This window comes from Equus caballus, chromosome 5 (assembly GCF_041296265.1).
Source record: "Equus caballus isolate H_3958 breed thoroughbred chromosome 5, TB-T2T, whole genome shotgun sequence".
Taxonomy (NCBI): domain Eukaryota; kingdom Metazoa; phylum Chordata; class Mammalia; order Perissodactyla; family Equidae; genus Equus; species Equus caballus.
Window position 1 is genome coordinate 29,860,500 of NC_091688.1, and position 22,094 is coordinate 29,882,593.

Below are 22,094 nucleotides of genomic sequence, written 5' to 3' on the forward strand. Positions count from 1 at the left end.
AGTGTCACGGGGTGTCCAGGGTCCCCTTTTTCTGACCTCAGGGGGTTGAATCTGAGCGCATTTGACTCACTTAAACCTTTTAAAGACCAACCTATCCAGACAAAAATCAAGAAATAGGATCAACTGAGAACTGCTCTATGTAGGGGCGCATTTGAATATCTATCTTGGTGAACTTGGGCAGGGATGGCAAATGGCTTTTATTTCATGTGCTAACTACAGGTAATTGGGAATGGCTGCCTAGAACGTTCTGATGGCAGTGACATGGGCTGCATCTTACCTTAAAGGAAAGGGTACGGAATTAAAGAGCCAGTGCTGTGACCCGTTAGAAATCCCTGCTACCGCCACTGAGTGGGGAGTGGTGGCTCATGTCTGCTTATTTTCAGGCTCTGAACGGCTAATTGGGTGTTTTTTAGGACTTGCTTTGTAGATGTGCCCTTGGAAATTTAAATTTTTCTCTGATTCCCAAGTGATCAACTTTATACCTCTTCACTTTTAGGGGATAACACCATATTTAGAGAACTTGAGAAGTTCCAAAGAGGAGAAGGATACGAAAATTTGCTGAAGGCTCACTGTGTCCTCCATACTTTCATGTATATGACCTTTTTGAAGGATTAAAAAAATTGTGTGGGGGGAGTGATTTGCCCTGACTCTGAAGCAGAGCCTGCTGGCAAAGGTCAAATGTCCCAGCTGTTGGAAGAAAAGGAGCTAGGGATCAGGGAGCCTGCAGGCCTTGATATTTTTGGTGTCACATTGTCACAGTTAAGTGTCAGGGAAGCAGAAAGGCAACATCGGATAATGAGAGAGGAAATAATGAGAAGCCTATTAACATATTTTATAAAAATTAATAAATTTGACATATCTCTACTGTTGTACGATGTCTTGAGATCCCCAGCTCTGCCTTGTGTTGGAAATGTGCCCCCGTCACCCAGTTCCTTGCTCTGGTGGATAACTCTGGAATCCTTATGATCAGAGACATCATCCCATTTGAGAACAAGCTGTAATATAGATGACGGGGTCCAGGACTCTAGTGACCCTGGTCCAGTTTTTGGGTCTACAGCTTTCTGATTGAAAAATACCCGGTGAATCATAAAACCTTTAACTCCATTTTTTCAAAAATAACAAACTGTAGCTCCATTCTGTACTTTAAAGTTTGCAATTTCATTGTACTGAAAGTGCTGGTAGCCTCCTCAAAAACTATTTATACCCTAGCAAATGAAACTTTGCTTTTCGGACCAGTTTGCCTAAGACTTGTTCTCTTGTGGAAACAAATGAGGCCCTATGACATTTAATAATATAAATTTCACTGGCACCTGCCCATGGAGGACATTTTGCTAAGTACCACCACCCCAAACACACAGGCACACACACACACACTCATGTGCACACATATACCTGTTTCTGGCAGCCCCCTAGAGATAGCTCGTGTGTATCCAGGAATAAATCCAGTCAGCTACCATGCGGAGTTGCCAGGTACTGCTGCTCTCTCTGCCCCCAATGTCACCACCTCCCCCAGGCAGTCCAGCTGTTCTACCATGTTCAGTAAACTCTGCTTCTCCTGCTGGTACTGCTATGAGACCATTTGGTTTCCCACTGGATGCCATATCTCTTGCCATTGGTTCCACTACTTCCTATAAGGTACCACAGGATCCTGCCAGATACTGCTGTCTCCTATATGTCACCACTGTGGCTTCTCCCATCTTCAACCAGACCCCAAAATCTGCCAGGAATGGTAACTTAACTGTTAAGGTGATATATCTGCATGGCAGTTTTTGGTTAAAAGGGGGACACTGTCTTCCTATTTGTTGGTGTTCCGATAAATTAGAGGGGCCCTAAAGGAGTTTAGCTCATTCCTCAAAGGTTTGCCATTATTTAATTAAACATGTTTGACCTTTTAGTTTTTCCTTATACTGCTCTCTCTAACTAGGCCCCGGACATGAGTCCACATGGCTGGGCTAAGTGTGGATTAGGTTGACAGGGGAACCAGAATCACTCTTACCTCCAACAACCATTGCCTTGATACTGGGTATGGCAGCAATTACTAATAGCTCCAGAACTTATTACCTCCTTTTTTCCCTTAGTAACAGAACCTCCCCTCCCCTTCTCCAATAAGTTAGCTGGGCACATGGCATTCACCTAAAGACTACATTTTCTAAGCACTCTTGCAATGGAATGTGACCATGTGATCAAGTTTAGGCCAAAGGTTTCAAGCAGGACTGAAATCTATTTTTACAATTTTCAAGAACTCCTAGGAGAAAGACTGTCCTAAGGGAAGGGGGTTGATTTTAGTTTTAGTTAAAGTACAGACTGTGATGCTGTAACAAAGAGACTTAAAAATATATAGTGTGATAAACAAATGGCAAGCAATAGGATATTGGAGTGTATGAGGAAGCCATTTGGTGTAAAATTAATTCGGCCTGAACTTGCTTTTCCAAAAGGGCCTGATGTGGCCATTGAGCATGCATTGTGTATGCTTTAAGCATTTGCTATGTCCCAAAGAGAAGAACAAATGCCCTTAACATAAAGATGCAACTTCCCCCACATTGGCATTTCCTTAAGGATAAGCCTCTCTCCCTAGGCTAGGGATTGATTACTGCACCCACCTGTGACCACCCAGCTTGAGACAACAGACCTGTTATCTGCTGTATGAATTTCTGTGCCAGCTAGGCAATCTTATGACTGTTGTAAAAGGGACATTCCCATCATATGTGATATATGCTCTTTGATGATATATAACCACTCTGTATACCCCACTTCTTTGGTGCGCTTCCTTCTTTAGGGAAGGAAGGCCTCGGGCTGGTCTTCAGATCTGGCTTATAATAAACTCACCCCAATTTTTAGGGTGATAATAATCTATAAAACAATTTATAGATTAGTTGTTGATTATTTGCATCAACAAGTGGCATAAAGGGGCTGGCTTGGTGGCATAGTGGTTAAGTTTGTGCACTCCACTTTGGCAGCCTGGGGTTTGTGGGTTCAGATTCCAGGCATGGACCCACCCACCCCCACCACTCATCAGGCCATGCTGTGGTGGCATCTCACATACCAAATAGAGGAAGATTGGCATAGATGTTAGCTTAGGGCCAATCTTCCTCAAGCAAAAAGAGGAAGATTGCCTATAGATGTTAGCTCAGTGCCAATCTTTCTCACCAGAAAAACACTATATATACATACACACACACACACACACACACACACATGTCGCATAAGATAGACCTTTGTTTTGGCCAAATCATTGGCGTTGAAGCACTGGGCAGGGGTTTCTCCAGGGCTTTGTTCTCTGTGTGGGCTGGAGCACAAACATGGTAATGGCCCTTTGACCATTCAGACAAGGGTAATACACTAGCGGGCAGCAGAGTTACCAGATGTAAGAGACCTGGGTCCTTCAGTGACTTCACAGAATATAGCCACTTGACTATCTCAGACTGCCCACTTCTGAATTGTTTCTGTCTAATTTACACTATTGTGTTTTTAAGTTTTCTTTGTTTTAGCAGCATAGCCTGTACTCTAGGTGGTCATATGACTAATTCTTTATTCCCTCAGAATGAGCTGTCCCCTAGGAGGATTCTACAGAACCAAGAAAACAGGCTTCTAATGGGCTGCTTCACTAACATGTTAAACATACTCAGGCATGCCTCTAAACACAGTAGAGCTTCAAGAGGGGATTCCGGCTCCATTTCTGGACTAAATCTCTTCCAATTATTATCACAACTTTGGTTGTGGTTGTCATTGTTATTGCTTTACCAAGCTCAAGAAGGTTTCCTGTTTATGTTTGCAAATCTATTTTTAGCAAGGTTGTAAAATTTGTACCTTTAGGAATTCTTTTATGCACTCTCTGACCTGAGGCTTAAAGCAAGATCTCAAGAGAAAACTTGTGTTTTACGGAAGTTACAAAGAAGAGACTTTGTAAGTGACTTTGTGCATGAGATAACTGTGCTGCTGTTAGGACAGGCTCTCTTCCCTGAAGCCCTCATGGCTGTTAAAGGGACAAAGAGCCTTGATGAACTAGTTCCGTGAAACAGCGTTCCCAGATTTGAGCACACGACTGCTGGGCAGGGCAGCCATTTCATTCTTGATCTGGGGAAAGGTGTAAAACAAACCACCATTATGAAGGGACTTATCTGTGGTAATATGTCACTTTTTCAGTCCATATGGTCTGGAAAGCAAAGCTTTCCATGGTATTCTCTATTTTCCCAGGAAAATAAAACAACCAAAATTAGTATTTATATAGAATTTGTTAGTTGATAAAATGCCTTATACTCCTCACTTACATACCTTGCTATGCTTTCCTTGTCACAACCCTTTAACGTATATTCTATGGTCACCACCAATTTAAGGATGTAGGAATTGAGATGCACGGGAGAGAAGTCAGGTGAATTTCCCAAGTTACAGAGAGAGTACATGGCTTGAAGAATCATCATACCCACATTTGATTCTTAATTCCTTGCCTCTTCCAGCATTCCACATGACCTCATTCATGTTGGCCTCTATTCATTTTCCTTCTTATTCTTAAAAATTGTTTGAAATCATGGTGATATTGCAGACCCCAAAAGAGAAAAAGATTGCAGATACATGCTTTTAAGGTGTGTTATATAGAGGAGTGGATGAGTAAAATGTGGTATATTCACCCAAGGAAATACATGTAGCAGTTAACAATGGATTAGGTAAAAATACAGAAACATAGCAAGACTTGAACCATGCAGTTGGGTGAAAAAAATAAGAGACCGGGTGAGTTCTATTGCATGATATCATTTATATAAATTAAGCAAATGCATACACAAAACAGTAGTATGTCTGCACCATATTAATATCTGAGAATATCTACATTAAACATAATAGAGTGGGTGCATGGGGAAGGGAGAGAGATAGGAATGGGGATGTTGACAAGAATCTGCCATAACATGAGGAATATGGTTAAATCTTCTCTTTGCACTTAAGATCTCAAAGGGAAAAAATGCATAACAGCATTGTTTCAAGATCAAGGATGGAAGATATAATAGCCAGAGCAACAGAAGAAGCAAATCAGGAAACCACTGACACATAACATTTTCTTGCATAAATATCTTAATCTTTCTGGGAAACTATTTTTAATTTCTTATTCTAAAAAAGGAGGGTTTGCGTCAGATAAATCCCTAGAGTCCCTTTTAGTGCTAACAATTTATGTCCACTGATCTTCATTCATTTTTTCATCCCATATTTATTGAGTGTCTACCCCATGCCTGGCAATGTTCTAGGTGCCCAGGGTGCAGCAAAAAAAAAAAACAGGACAAGAGTCCCTGCCACTGTGGAGTTATAGACTAGTGAGAGGAGAGAGAAGACAAACAATAGATAAAATATTCAGTAAATTGTGGTATATAGAAAGGTGATGAATATTTTTAAGATTTTAGTTTTCCTTTTTCTCCCAAAGCTCCGGGTACATAGCTGTGTATTTTCAGTTGTGGGTCCTTCTAGTTGTGGCACATGGGGTGCCACCTCAGCATGGCTTGACAAGCGGTGCCGTGTCCGCGCCCACAATTTGAACTGACGAAACCCACAGCCGCCGAAGCAGAGTGCCTGAACTTAACCACTCAGCTGTGGGGCTGGTGCCAGGTGATGAATATTAAAGGAGAAAAAATTCCAGGTAGGAGAAGAGATTAGGAGTACAGAAGAAGAGGGGGAGTTGCAACTTCAAATGGGGTGCTCAAGAGAGGCCTTATTTTAAAAGGGAAATATTTAAGCAAATACTTGAAAAAGTGGGACCCTCAGCCATATGGATATCTGAGAGAAGAGCATTCCAGGGAGCGATTTGAGCCCATGCAAAGGCCTAAGGCAGGAATATGCCTGACATGATCAAAGAACAGCAAGGAGGTCTGGGAATTTGGGCTTTGATCTGAGTGAGATAGGAGCCATTGGAGAGTTTTGAACAGAGGGTGACATGCTATGACTTACACTTGAAAAGGATCATTCTGACTGCTGTATGAAGTATAGGCTGTAGGGTCTATATGCTGGAAGGGTGGAGGCAGGGAGACCCCCAGGAGGCAACTGAAGTATGCAGGTGAGAGATGGTTTAGACAAGAGTAGTAGCAGTGGAGGTGGTAAGAACTGGTTGGATTCTGGATATATTTTGAAGGGAAAGACAGTAGGAATTCTTGGTGGATTAAGTGTGGGTGTGAGAAAAGTGGGGAATCAAGAATGATTTCAAGATTTTTAAATTGAGCAACCTTAAGGATGGAGTTGTCAAAACCTGGGATGGGGAAGAAGACTGCAGGTTGTGTAGGTTTGGCTGAGACCAGTGGGTGGAGTGGAGCTCATGGGTTCAGATGTGTTAAGATGTGTTGATTGAGATGTCTATTAGATGTCCAAGAGGATGTGTCAAATAGGCAAGATACATGAATCTGGAGTTCAAGAAAGAGGTTTAGTTTGGAGATAAAACATTTCCAAGTCTTGAGCTAAGAACCTCATAGATGGTATATACTAAGGACTAGGTGTATGTCTTATTCCTGAGGATTTTATATGTTGAGCATTTACAGTCATCACTGATGTCATTGTCACCACCATAACTAAACCCCCACTGGACTAGAGGTACTTTGTGAAGTTTTCTGGGCATTTGGGTGTGTGCCTGTGTTCTTGGTCTTCCCTCGTGCATACAAGAGACCTATTGAAATTGCTCTGAAGTTGGTTCCAGTAGAATGGGTTATGGTATACAGCCCAATGGCCATTATATTCTGACATTACAAGAGAAGAAAGTCATAGTAGGTATTCATTTAAAGGCATTTCTTCAGGTTTGCAGAAATGTAGCTTCATATTTATTTTATAGCTATCAGTTCCATTTTTATCCCCTGATTTACTTGATCCCTGAAATGCAATCTTAGTCAATTTAAAGTAGATTCAGCCATTTTTGGTTTATAGTTGGTAAATTATAAATTTTCTCTTGTCTCTCCTTTCCCAAGTTAGCATATAAGTTCTGGAGAGCATATTCACGTTGGAGTGGAGGCAAGTGTCTGGTGGAGTCTCTAATCATCCAAGTGCAGAGATGCAAATGACTACATCTCCTTCTTGGTTGTCATCATCCTTCACATGGGCCTCCACTGCGATCTCTGCATCCACATCCAGTCCTCTGTCCTTGGGGCTTGACTATAGGATCCCCTTGTCAAGACTGAGAAACTCCTTCAGGTGGGCTGTTTCTCTCTCTATGTATATATCTCCATTACATCTTCTATGTCTACTTCTTAGCTTATTTAACAGAACTGAATAGAGAAACACCCAGCTGTTCTCCCAGCCATTCTGGGGTCCCAGGAAACATGTGCTGGACTGTCTCAGGCCCTTTCTTCCTTGACTTGCTTTTTGGCTCACTTTTTCTTCAGCTGCTGCTTGACACCTCAAAGTTTTGGGGAACCCCATGAGGGTTCTTTATAGGAAGCAGACCCTGTTTCTTACCTCCTCCTCATCTTTGCATTTACCAGGGAGTTTCTACATTTCCCAGCAATGCCCACAGCACAAAGTGAGTAGGTGACAGGGCCTATTCTCAGAAACCCAAACTAGGTTTTAACTCTCTTGTTTTCTTTCCTACCGTCTTCTAACTTGCCAGCTTGGACATTTTATTTTTAATCTTCCTCTATGTGGTAGGAAATGGGCTAGACAATTGTTTCTCTGAACCTATAATTTATGCTGGGTTTTGGAAGCTTAAAAGCCAGGAAGTAACTTCTTTTGCTTTTCCTTGCATTTTTGGTGTGGCTATTCTTCCTGGTATGGTAAGAAACCACGGTGTAATTCAAAGGGATGAGGTGGGGAAGGGCATTACAGAGAAGGATAAGGCAAAGAGATTCTGGAGACAAAATCATGTATCTTCCCAATATTATTCAGTCATAGATTCTCTGAGGTTCTGTGCTGTGAGCTCTAGCACAGTCTCCTCCATCTCCAGGCTCTAGCTCAACCCTGACCTAAGACCTGGGCTCTGAAGCATGAGAAGCAAATTATGAAATGTGTCAGACAGTGCATCCAACTGTAGGTCACTAGCCTGGCTGCAATCACTACCTTCCAGGGAACCCAAGTAGGGCACTTCTTTTGAAAATTTTAGTGTCTCTATGTCCCTCAACACATGTTGGGGACAGTGGGAGGTGATGGGGATGTAGGGAAGGCGGTGGTGATCAGGGGCATCTGGAAAAGCACCATACGGGGAATCAAAGAATCAAAGGTGTATGTCAAGCTCTGCTAAAAACCTGCAGTGTGGTTTTATGCTGCTCATTTAGCCCCTACATTCCTCAGTGCCCTTTTCTGAAACATGAAGGAGAATATTAGACTCATTCATCTATTTATTTGTTCAGTCATAAATTCAACATTAACTGAGCATCGTCTGTGTTCATTGTGCTAGGTACCAGTTGCTACTGAAACTACTGCTACCTCTTACAGCACCATCTGTGGCAACCACAATGACAACAGGCATGAACTGGGCTCCTACTAGGTGTCAGACACTGTACAGAGTGCTTCGTATAGACTATTTCATTCACTCCTCAGAACAGCATGGTGAGCGCCCAATTCGATCTCTATTTTTCAGTCAAGGAAGACAAAACTTGAGAGGTTAAGAGACATGTTCAAGGCTTTCCAACTAATGATAAGTGCCAGAGTCAAGGTTTGAATCCAAGCATTTCTGTTGCCAAAGCAGATGAATGAAAAAGAATCACTATCCTCCAGTGTCTCAGTCTTGTTCCTCCAGATTTAAACGTCTATGATTTTACAGAGGGGTGAATGCATGGTGTGCATGTCCAAACAAGTACATGTAGGAAGACTTCATGAATTTGTTCATCATTGTAATCTCAAAAATGAGTGAAACACATAGCACAGTGGACACTCAGGTGTGTCCTGTAGGTAAAGATGGCTCTGTGAGTTCTTTGATACAACATCTCACTGTCTTTGGTGCTCCCAAACCCTCAGGGCTGTGCTCCCATGAAAGAGTGAATCTCTGGCCCCATCTGTACTCTGACCATACAGTGATCTGCAGAGAAGGAAAAGCTTCCCTCTCTCTTCCACTCCCACAGTTGGGTATCTCTTTTCCTGAACTCAGCATGGGTAAAACAGGAATGCTTCCGGGGAACGCCACCCTGGCTACACATTTAGGTGCTAAAGAGCAGTTTCATGTATACGGTAGAAACCGGGGCACAGCACTGGCTGTTCTGGACTGGATGGGGCTTCCCCTATTCTCCTATTTGGTGAATGAATCCTTTTTCCTCAAAAGATGCCTCAGACAAACAGGAGATATCATTTTGGAACATAGCAATTCAGGAAAAACTTGGGAAAGTACTTGCAAGAAACTGCTCTGGAGTGACTTGATCTCAAAGAATTGCTGAGGATGAGCTGTTATCAAATTAAATGGCAGACCTCAATGTATCCACTCTCCCAATAAACCACATTTATTACCTTACAAAAGCGACATTTTCCTTGACAGTCAAGCAGTAATATTCTAAAGAAATAATTGTGTGTAACATTGTTAGTCACTGGCATGCGAAGTCATTCTCAGGCATTAAACTCAAGTGATGTCTTTGATGATGATTATCACCAAAAAAAGATGGACTGGGCTTGGTTATTATGGAAGGGGTTGGGGGGAAAGGAGGAGAAAAAGCATTTCCCATGATCCCTCTATTATAGGAACTGAGCTTGGCATCTGGATGTGAAGGCTACAATGTATGGAGACTTACTCCAACCATTTCCATTTCAACCAGTCAAAATGGGCATCAAGAAATGTTCCCATTTCCCTGGGGGAGGAGTGATACTGAGCTAACTGTTACTATGGGAAATTGAAATGGGAAAACCATTAATAACAAATACAAATCAAGCTGCATAGACAATGTGCTTTTCTATCATCCTGTCATCTTCCAGAAGAAGGAAGGGTAGGCAAGTAGATACTACTACATAACATTTGTTTAGCAGTTGAAGTTTACAGTGTCTTTTCACATTAATTGATGCAGTATGGCTCCCAAAGTCCTGTGAGTTTGGAATTATTATTCACATTTAATAGACCAGGAAACTGAAGCTCAGAGAAGGGAGTTGAATCTAGCATTTTATAAAATCATGGGCTGACAGAATATTAGTTTTAGATGGCACCTTAGAAATGCTTTAGTTGGAACTCTAGTTCAGATTGGTTTAATTTACCTTGGTTCCATTGGATTCAAAAACATTCATTTATTACCTGTTTGTACCCAGCACTATGTCAGACTGGGTATAAAAATAGGAGTTGATCCTGTTTCTGTCCTTGAAGAGTGTACCTTTTGGCAGAGGAGACAGCGTGGTAACAAATAGCTCTCACATTGTGAAGTAAGTGATCCCTGGAAAGGTATGCATGGTGCAGTCAGGGCAGGAGCCATTCTACCTGGAAGGACAGGTGTTGGGAAGCAGTAGCCTAGAGGGGCTCTTGAGCTGAGCTCTGGAGGAGGAAGAGGGGAGGAGGAAGAGCTCTTCTGGAGGACTAGGAGGGGAAGGAGATTGAGCAGCAGGGGAGGCCCAGGCAGGCGGAGGGAACAGCAGGAGCAGAGGACCAAGAGATGCTTGCAGAAGATGTGTGGTTCTGTGTGGCTGGAGCACAGCATGCTGGGAAAACAGGATTGGGAGGAAGTTGGAAAGAGAAATTGGAGTCAGAAGCTGAAGGACTTTATGGACCACATTAGGTAAGTCAAGTTTTCTCCTATAGGACATAGGGACCCATCGAAGACTTTTAAGCACAGAAGCTCAGTACTAGTGATAATAATGGTGATAATGACAACAGGTCACATTTATTGAGTATTTACCACAGGCCAGGAACTTCTCTAAACACTTTACAGGCAGTGGCTCAGTTAATCTTCTCAAAAACACTTTGAGGTAGGAACTGTTGTAATCCCCACTTTACTGATGTGGAAACTAAGGATTTGGGAGCCAAAGTAGCCTCTTTGGTAAAGCCAGGATCTCCAGCCATGACAGGTTCTGATGCCTGCATTTGCTAGAAGTATCACTAAAAGCAGCATGGAAAGTGGGCTTTGAGGGAGAAAGGGGTTTTCCTGCTCAGAAAAATGAGAAGTCGGCCCCCCAGGGATGCCCCTAATTTCTAAGCCGGAGAGGGAAATGCCTCCTTGTTTCAGTGCTTGCTTCATTCCCCCAGGAAGCTCAGGAAGGAGTGTGGCCCCAGCTACCCAGGCCATTTAGCTACTGCCTCCCACCTGTCCCCACCATCTCTGTCCCCATTTCCAACATACATTCATTTGCACTCTTCATTAGTGACAGCCCTGCAGTCCATCACTGTGGTCCCAAGGCCTTTAGTCAAATCAAGGCTGTTCTTCCTAGGAGGGGGACGACAAGCAGGATGGGGTGCTACCTGTGGTCCAAGACAGGCTGAGGAAGGCAGGATGAGCAGAGACCACCATACCATTGGCCCTCACAGAACGGTGCCCAGAAATGCTTGGATTCCATGCCAATTAAACGTGGGTAGTGTAATTGTGAACGTGCTGGTTAAAGAGATGAAAATAGCTGAACTGTAAATCAGTTTATTTAAATGCATTTTTTGATAGCAGAGTTTAGGCATATCATTAGCTTGTAAATGTGTCTAATAAGCCTGTCTTCACTAATATGCCAAAAAAGAGCCTAATTAACTTTTTTTCCCCTCCAGTTAGACAGTAGTGTGAGGATCCCTGATCACATTTCCACACTATCTTTTTAGCATCAGCAAAGCAGCACTAAAACTGCCCTTGTGACATCTATAAAAATGCTGGTTTATAATTAGGACGATCTTGGCTTGAACAATAATGTTGCAATTTGTAGTGATGGCTTCTGTTTCTCTTTAATTTTAATGTATTAGCCTACAACGCTCTGGAGATTTCTAGGCATACTAGCCTGTTTCCGTTTCCAAAATTGCTGGCATAATATGCTTTAGGTTAAGGAAGGAGAAGCAGCTGCTATTTGGTAGGGGTTTTTTGGAAATGAATGCAAGGGCAGAGGAATAGTGACAAGAAAGCCAAGTATAACATCACCTGTTTATTTCTTAACTCATCATCTCAATGTGAGGACCATGTCCCGGAGATGATGCTGATGAGAACCAGACACAGGAACCACAAACAACAGAATCCTGGTGTTTCCCAGTATTCTCAGGGCAGGGATCGTTAGCCTCTCTCCTTCTAAGACCTGGAGGCCTGCAAAGATCTGCCATGGATTCCAAAAGGAAAATTCAGGAAGGCTGGCTATTTTCCTTTTTTAGTCCTCTCATTCTTCCTGGACTCCATTTGTATATTGAAACAGAATGCCAACATCACTGTCAGATCCACATGACCGATGCCTGCTACGTCTCTTCTGTCAGGTCCAGGATGCAATGGTGCCTATTGCCTAATGCTAGGGTTCTTAATATTGGGAGAGAGTGGCCCACGGATAAGCTTCAGGAAATCTTTGAACATCCTGAAATAGAGTGAACATCAGAATTATCTGCGAGAGATTTTACCCATAGTAAAAACTTGGGTTTTACCATTGAAGAATCTGATTCAGGAGATCTTGGGTGGGATTAGGGAATCTATATCTATTTAAAGAACTCCCAGATAATTTTCATACTGCATCTTTAACTGGGGAGAATGCTGACAACTTTTATCAGGACCTCGAATAACCTTCTGACTCCCAAGAAGTTGAAGAATTATTGGCATAAAGACTGGCATTCCAGGAGTGCTCCCTAATGTGGTCTCATCTTCTTTTTTCAAGACTGTTCTCCTCTTGGGGGTTGAGGGACCCAACAGATAGTACCACTCTTCCCTGCCTGAGCTCTAAGCCCATTGAGAAATAAGACAAATGAGTAAGGCAGAAAGGAGATGAGCAGATTGCCTCTATTTCCTAAATGGCTATCATTGAAGAATGTGGCATACAGCTTCAGGCTAGTGGACTTATTAATCCTGAAACCTCAGGTTTAGACAGATCTACCCACCCAGTCTCAGGCAATGTTGGACTGGATCAGGCGCCCTCCATCCCCCAGGAGCAGAAGTTGCCCCTGGAGATTTACAGGATGGAGGAGCAGAGTGGTACATGTGCTTCCCCTGAGCAGCTGGCTTCTGTGGAGGAGGAAGGACAGGGCCTGGACGGCACATGTCCAATTTCTTTCCTAAACTGCTCTGGGGCAGCATGAGTGAGGAAGTGAGAGAGGCCAGGACTTTTAGCTAACAGAACTCCCTCCACACGGAGGGAAGCATCAGGACCACTTCTTACTCCTTGACTAAGATCCCCCTTATTTCATGTATTTTCCTGCCTCTGTATCCTTTTCATGCCATTTATTCCATCTGAAATGCCCTTTTGATTATTATCATTTATCTGAATTTCATTTGTTCTTAAAAACCAGGTGGCGTTTGACTTCCACAGCTGAGTGTTCTCTATCCGCTTCCCTGTGTAAACTTTCCCTGTGCCGAGGATGCGTCTGCTCTGAGCTCCTACAGCAGTTGTCCAAAGCCTGACTGAACATCAGAATTACCCGGGGGAGACTTTACCCACACCAAGCTTGGGTCTCGCTATTGGAGAATCTGCTTCAGTACATCTTGGGTAGGGTTGGGGAATCTGCATCTTTAAAAATTCCCCCCAAAAATTTATGGTAATCTGCCCAGTCCAGAAAATACTGTTCAGTCATTATTTGCATGACTCTTTTGACACTCACAACCCTGTGTGTGAGAGGGAAAAATGTGTCTCATAAATTGCAAGGGTCACAAAAAAGCTGGTAGGGTACAGAGGAACACAGGTAGGATGGGCCCCATAGATAAGGGTCTTAAACACTTGGGTGAGACAACAGGTGCTGGTCATGAAGGAGGTAGTGAAACAACATCCAGCCATTTCTTTGCAGCTGAAAAATGACCTCAGGTATCAAGAGGGCATAAGAGAATTATTTGACCACTATCTGTAAATGAATATAATAATAATATCCTTGTAGAGTTACTGAGTGGATTAAGAGAACAAGTATAGGAAGTATATAAAGCACCTAGCATGTGCCTAGAATATAAATGATTTTTTGTAAATAACAGCCAAAATTATTTTTAAAGATAGAGTGAATGCAACTTGGAATATCACTGTAATCCAGATTCGATTATGTACCTGTAATACCGGTCTGTGGGAAAGACATAGGATTAGTAATCACAAAATCACATCTGAATAGGAGAATTAACACTGATATTCTTATTTTGCTCACCTCTCATTTGCCTGATTTCCATTAGTTTTTTGTCTGTGTTTCCCTGTAGCATTTTGAGCATATTTAAAAAGTTGTTTTAAAGTCTTTGTTTAGTAAATCCAATGCCTATGCTTCTTCAGGGTTAGTGTCTGCCAATTTATTTTCTTCCTTTGAATGGGCCATGTTTTCCTGTTTCTCTGCATGCCTTGTGATTTTTTGTTTTGTTGAAAATTGGGCATTTGAAAAAACAGCTCCCTCTCTCAGTCTTCACAGACTGGCTCTGAGCTAGGGCAGTCCTTTGTTAATTAGCTGAGTGTGCTCTGAGCCTAGGGATTGGCCCAAAGTGAAAGCTTAAGGTCTTCTCAGGTCTTTTCTAAACATGTGTCTTGGCTGAGCCTGTGTGTGGCTTTTTCAATTCCCCTGTGTACGTGGCTGCTTTTGCATGTCTTAATTTCCTGAAAAGTCTCACTTCAGCTTCTCAGAGCCTTAGATGATCTGTTATACATCTCCACCTGCAATGTCTTGCCACAGGCTTCTGCAGCCCTGAAGTCCCCCTGCAGCTTTCATGAACATCCCCCACCACTTCTCCTCACCTCAGATTCAGGTTAGGTACGACAGAGACCAGTCCTTCATATGGCCCCCAGAGAGGGTAGAACATTGCAAATAAAGTCTGCTAGGCTCCATCTGATTTGAAGAGAGGGAACTGGAAACTGGGTCACCACCTTCTCCAGGCCAGAGAGAAGGTGGGACAGGGCAAGTAAATATGCCTCAACATTTCCCACTTTTTGAATGTAGCTTTTTCTTGATTGGGTGTTCACTTGGTTACTGTAGACTTTTGACTGTTTTCCAGAATTTCTGTAAGGTTATTTTAGCCATTTTCTGGTTGTTTCTTGATATTTCCCTGGGGTACAAGGGCTTGGAGTAGCCTATCCACCATTTTTGTATCAGACTTTCTTGGTCATCCCTTTTGGTTATCTATCCTAAGATTTTCAGGATGTTACTACTATTTTTCTGACAAGTTCAGAATCACAGAGGTAGCATTTTAAAGAATAATAAAATTATTGAATTGTTAGAACAGCGATGGACTTCAGGAATCATCTTTCCCAAATTCTTCATTTTTTTAACGAGGAAGTGAAGCCTTCCTCCTGGAATGGGGGAAGAGACTTTTCTGAAGCTACGCAGTCTGTGAGTGCCAGATCGAGGCCTCAAGCCCAGATTTCCTAACTTGATGTTCATTGCAATCAGCATAAGAAATACATGCAACCCAGGAGAGTGTTCAGCCAGCAGGATTTAAGCAATCCTAGCAAGGCTCCCATCCTGCGTGCCTTTTGCTCTGCCCCATCATAAACAGCCTTTTCCTCTTTGCACCAGTAGCCATCATTTCTAGGTCTCTATATTAATTTATGAAGTGTTGCTGTGGCTGCTCAGGAGCAAGTGCAACAGCTCTTTGTAGATACTGCCTCTGGAAACCCCCAACAACTGTCCAGGAATGCAGCTGATGGAGTGAAGAGTGACCCACACTCTCGTCTCAGGACACTCAATATTTCATTATGTGGCTGTTGTTGTTCTCAGGCTCAAAGACTGGTTCACAGAACCTGGGAGAGAGACAGGACAGACTCTGCTATAAAGCCATTCATGAATTTAAGTGCATTTTTTGCTGGCAAATATTCACCTCCTAATTTATGAGTTACAGATTCTGCTTTTGCACTCATTTTCTTATTATCAGTCGTAGTTGTAGTGACAGTGGTGGTAGCAGCAGTAATAGCAGTAATGTTTCGTAGCTATGCAATGACCTCGTTCAGGTCATGGTTTTACAAATGTCTTCTGGATCACTAGCTCCTTGGGAATCTTACAAAAGCTAAGGACTCTCTCCCGAGAAAAATGTACATACAAATAAACATGCAATTATCCATGAGATTGTAGGGGCTTCATAAACCTCCTGAAATCCAGACCTCAGATTGAGAATTCCTGTAGACAGAAAGCTGAGCTCAGGAGTCAGTGGGCCTTGATGGTGCCATTCACTTATTTGCTGTGTTATTTTGGATAAGCCAATCTCTCTGGCTTCTGTTTACTCATCTGTTAAAATGGGAATGGACAGTGTATTTGTAGTTGGAGAGAACAAAGTTAGGAGCAGGGGGGCATGCCTGGTGCAGTCTCAGCCACCGGAGCGAGCAGATGTGGGGATACACAGGAAAGAGGGAAGAGACCCTGCTTGGGGGGATGTGAGGGGATCCTGCAAGAGGGACAGGTGACAGACAACAGGCTGGCAGAGAGGTCCACCCATAAGAATTGGTTGGGAATGGGGAGATGGGCAGATCTCAACAGGCAGGATACTCAGAAGCTGGTAATGTTACATTCCTGGTAGGGAGACCAGCAGTCAGCCCCAGGGAGGTTGGAATGGAAGGAGCAGGAACTGAATCCCAGGCTGGGATCAGGGGTAGAACTGCCATCCCTGGGAAGGTGAGTCAGGGCAACAGTCCAAGAGGAAGGAGAATGTTGGCAGGGCCTGGAAGAAAGACCTGGAAACAGGCACCAAGACCCATCTAACCATAAGAAGCGGGCTCAAGATGGGGGCTGAGACAAGGACAAAGCAGCCCACTCACAGAAACCAGACAGATTAAGGACAGACACAGGCCATGTACAAAGAAAGAATGCAATTAGTCAGGACAGATATAAAAATGTTAAACCTCAATATTAATCAAATAACTGCAAATTAAAACAACACAAGATACCATCTTTTACTTATTATCAAAATAGCAGTGTTGTGTTTTTTGTTTTTTTGTAAGGAAGATTGTCGCTGAGCTAACATCTGTGCCAATCTTCCTCTGTTTTATGTGGGATGCTGCCACAGCGTGGCTTGATGAGCAGTGCTAGGTCTGCACCTGGGATCTGAACCTACGAACACCGGGCCACCAATGCAGAGCACACAAACTTAACAATACCCTACCAGGCTGGCTCCCATTGATTTTTTTTTTCTTTAAAGCTGGAAAACAAGTAGTGTTGGTTAGGGAGTAAGGAAATGGGTGCACACACTCAATGCTGGGCATTTTGACTGGTACAATCTATTCTAATTTGAAAAGACACGTCAAAAACTTGAAAGAGATGCACATAGTTCTACCTAGTATTTTCACCTTGAGAAACTTACGCTAAGGAAATGTTTAAGAATGTGCACACACACTTAGCTACAAGAATGCTAACTGCAGAGAAATCAGATGTCCAACAATAGGTAACAAGTTAATATATTACACAATATCCATATATTGGCATACGATGAACAAGAATAACCGATGGTGCATAATTACTTTTATTGGCCTGGAAAGATGTTCATGATGTATTGCTAAATAAAAGAAAAATAACTGGTTGCAAATATGTGCATTTGGTATGTTTGCGACACATAGTATTCTCTTAATAAAATGTGATTTATTGATATGGTACAACTCTAGGAAGGAGAACCTATGCCAAAATGTCAACAATAATTACACCTGGCTAGTGGATAATGGGAATTTTTTTCTTTTTTTGCTTATCTGTTTTCCTACTCTTCCTCCAATGAACAAGTATTATTTGTATAAGAGAGAAAAAGTAAAAGTTACTTTTAAAAAGTGCAGATCATTAACTAGATGCCTCCTTTACCAGGGTTCTACAGAATCCTAACTAGCATGTCCTGACCTGTAAATCAGGCTTATAGGACGTCCCTATGGCCTGGCTGTGAGGCCACCAGGCCCACCTGAAGGGAAGGCAAGAACTACCCTGCTTTCCTCACCACACCCCACACTCTGCTCTAAACAGGTGGCTATCAGACCAGCAGCCAGATCCCAATTGCCCGCTGACCTCCCCTGGAGGAGCCTCTCTCAAGCTCCTATTTGGTAATTATACAAGTATCAATTACAAACCTTCACAAAGACAGCCAGTAGGGCTGCCTGTTTACTACACGATCCTCAGTATCTAGAGTACAGATGGTGGCACATAATAGAAGCTTGATAAATATTTGAGAAACTTAGTATAACTCTTAAGAAATAATGTGAAAAAAGAGAGGAAAGGAAATAAAATTGGATTCCATGAGGACATTCTAGATGCCAGACACTGTTTTAGGAATTTTTCAGGACTCTTACAAGTCAGTACAGAGTGGAGGTCAAAGACACAAACTCTGAAACTCAGGATGCCTCTGTCTGAATCCTAGTTCTGCTTCTTATTAGCTCTGTGACTTTGAGAAAGTTGCTTAACTCTCTAAGCCTTGGTTTTCTCATAAGTAAAATGCCAACATGGTGGCCAGTCAACCAAGCCAGCCCCCGATAAACCATGTCTCCTGGTCTTCATGCCCTTGTCTAATCCCTTCTCACATTCAACTTCTGCAGGCCTGCAACCTGATTGGATGTGTAGAAGGACTCTATCAGCGATGTTTTGAGGATCCAGATCCCAGGCATGAAAAGGCCTGGTAGCTCCTGCTTTTGTGCTTTTGGGAGTCCTGAGCTGCCAGGTGAGAAGTCTATCCTGAAGAGGCCACAAGGACAGGCGAGGCCCTGAGACCACATAGGGAGAGTGACCCAGCCATTCCAGCGTCCCAGTGGAGCCCAGGTGACTCCATCCCCAACTGTACTGACTGCACCACATGACGGACACCAAGAGCAACCAGCAGAAGAACCCCAGCAGAGTCCCATCAACTCACGGAACTGTAAGAGATAATAAAATGTTTGTTGTTTGAAGCCACCTAATTTCAAAGTGGATTATTACACAACAATAGATAACTCAAACCTGGAACAATAGTTCCCGTCTTTTAGATAAAACACAATCATGCACATAAAGGATGCGGAGCATAATGTTTGCTCAGTGTCTATTAATTATTTAATCATTGCAAACAACTCTGCAAGGGAGCGATTGACATCCCCACTTTCATAATGGAAAACCTGCAGCAGAAAACAGAAGGGAGGAGTAGAGACAGGATTCAAGGAGCCAGGTCCACTTCCCTCCCAAACATATCTTTTCCTTCCTTCTCAGCCATCTCTCTAGGGAAAGAAAAGTAGCAACTCGCCCCAAAGTCTTAGGAAATCAACAGCTGTTTTTCCATATCAAATCCCGTTAGTAATAAATAACGAGGGAAATGAAGGACTGTGCGAACCAAAGAGTGTGCTCTGTCTCGTGGTGGAAATGGTTGCTGTGGAGATGGCTGTGATGTCTCAAACTGATGATGATTTCAGCCGGGGAAATGAGCCGCAGGAGCGGATGCACCAGGAAGCAACAACGTTTTTCCTCCTAATGCAACGTAATGAAGGAAGTTAAACTACAAATGAATGAAACTAGGGATGGAATATTTTCTAAAGATAATGCTTTCCCGGCATCTCCACAGTGTTCTAACGAACACCATCAGCTGGCAGAATGAGAACAGCAGTAAGTGCCATTCGGTGTTAATTACATTTAAATGTAAATCTAAAGGAATCAGGCTCAGACAAGTCATTTTTAATAACACTTCGTCCTGGGCTATTAAAATTTTTATTTGTCACCATCTAATTGATTTGTGTCCGTTTCAATTATTTGTTTACTTTATGCTCGTCACTTTTCCTGGGCCAGCGGGAAAAGATGGCCAGCAACCTTCATTTCTTCCTTCCATGTCTGTTCATTCTTGCCAACACCCACCATCCCAAATATCTGACAGTGGACCTTTTTAAGGTAGTTCACTTGCTGCCTGCTCCCTGGCCATTGAAATTAGCCTTGTGGGGATGCTAATCAATCTCTTAGCCCTTCAGGACCAGTTTAAGAGTCACCCCAGGAAGGCTTCCCAGAGGAACACCACCTAACTCTCACTTTTCCACATTTATCACTCAATAGAGTCACTGGGAACCTGTGTCATTTTGCTTTTCAGTGTATGTCACCTAACTTGTATACACGTATGCTTTGTCTCATTAGGTATCTATAAGTTCCTCACGACAAAGCTATGCCTACCATCTTCCACCTCAGTTGTTTTTCGTAATGTGCACACACACGCACACACACACACACACATATCCTACATCAAGGCTCTGACTGAGTTCTAGTTCCTCTCATCAAAATTCACCCATCATGTGTTCCCCCATTCTCTCAAGTCTTCTACAAGGAGCCAAGAGTGGTGACGGTTTAGTTACTTAATGTAATGAAGTGCTACTAATGTGTTAGTTTTCATGTGTGACCCTTGCCAGATAACAATATGCTCTAAATTAAATAAAAATGTATGTATCTCCTTAAGATGAAAACTGAGTTAATGGAGGAAGTAAGGAGCCATAGATCAGAATAGGAGGGTAGAGAATTTGAGACACAGAGACCTTTCTGGATCCTCAAATTGTATCAGGAAATCAGTTGCCTATTATGCCCAGAACTTTCGATGCTGGGACTGGAGTAACTCTGTTTTGTATACCTGATGGTGATGAACATTGTCATTTGGTCCCCTAGGACCCACCAACCCACAAGCTAGATACTAAGAAGCAGGTGAGAGATGGTACTCAGAGACCCAGGGCTTTGGGTCGAATAGAGGATGGAGGCAGCAGTAGAGGTGGAAAGGGGGATGCCCCCCTCCCATACCCTGGTATGCATGCATGTCCCCTTCTCGCACTCTCCCACACTGTCCTTGGTTCTCAGACAATGTGCTCATGCCTTTGAATTCCTCCATCTCGAGGCATGATGTTTTTCCACAGCGCTATGAATCAGAGCAGACATGGCTTCCAAAGAGCCAAAGGGAATGGCATTCACCCATCACTGCAGGGACAGGCATCGGAGGCTCCAGCAGTTGACAATATGTTTGTAAGAGATCACTGGGCAATTTTCCAGTCTGATACTTCCAACTCTGCCTGTGTCCTCCAAAGCACAAGGTATCAGGAAAGTTGGCAGTCTAGTGTGATAAAGGCTTTGAAACACAACTCCCATCACACCCCGTGTGCTGGAAGGCATCCAAGCCACGGTCCCCTGTTGGACTCATTTGCAAGTCTCTGGGTCCCAGGTTAATAGTACCCAACAATGGCCCTGACCCATCAGTACGAAAAGAAGGCTGGCAGGCTCACAAGCGTCTGTTCCTTTAACGCACCCTTCTAAGTGTGAAGGTACTTACAGGCACATGTGCTTGGGCAGTGAGCACAGGAATACGTACAGCTGATGCATAATTACACACATATGCACCTACACAGATAGCCACGTGTACACATACACATATATTCATGCACATGAACAGACATACATACACACACTGCAAACTAGATAAATCATCCCTCAGGCTGGTTCTTGAGTTAAGCCAACTGGACTTGGCCTTCTCCGTCTGGCCCAGAGCCAGAGAGTGCAGCTCTGCAATGCTCTGAGTAGACGCACCCCCTGGCTCCTGATAGTCACCTGAGCCTGAATTCCAGTAAAGCATGGCTACTTTGCTTTGAAAGTCAGCAAGTCTGTGTCCCAGCCATGAAACAGAAGGCTTTTCACAGCTGCCTAACCAGCATCCAGGATGCCATTGACTCCTTCCTGTGCTGCAAGAAAGGCCCAGAGGCCCCACCCTGGCTCCCTTTGGCTTGCAGCTCTGCTTCCTGCCACATAACTCTCCTGCCCCACGACTTCCATTGGTCATTTGGCTGATGAGCATCTGTCCACTCTTGCATCCCCTCCTGTTACTTCAGGTGTAGGTCCAGCTGGCAGAGCTCCACACATGGGCTTGGCGAGAATGCCAAATGCCTGCTTAACATGCTCCTAAAGGCTTCTGGCTTTTGGGTACCACAACCTAGAGTAGGCAGGAGAGGGAGGGGCTTAAGAACAAGGACATTAGAAAGAAACTGATCTGGGTTTGAATCACCACTTCTTAGCTACGTATCCTTGGACATGATCTCTTTGACCCCCAGTTTCCTCAACTATAAAATGTGGATAAATAATGCCCACCTCACAGGATGCTTGTGAGAACTGAATATGTCACAAGCTTTGCCCAGTTCCAGGTACATACTGAGGACACCTGAGTCGTGGGCATCACCATCAACAT

At 43.3% G+C, this 22,094-nt stretch overlaps 1 long non-coding RNA gene across 1 annotated transcript in view; it reads left to right on the forward strand.

Annotated features, from left to right (window-relative positions):
- LOC138924249 (uncharacterized) overlaps window positions 1-19,621 on the forward strand; it is a 37,630-nt gene extending 18,009 nt beyond the window's left edge. Inside the window, exon 2 of the long non-coding RNA XR_011439078.1 lies at window positions 18,472-19,621. This is a non-coding gene — a long non-coding RNA (uncharacterized lncRNA). The remainder of the gene's footprint in view (window positions 1-18,471) is intronic.
- Window positions 19,622-22,094: the final 2,473 nt, after the last annotated feature.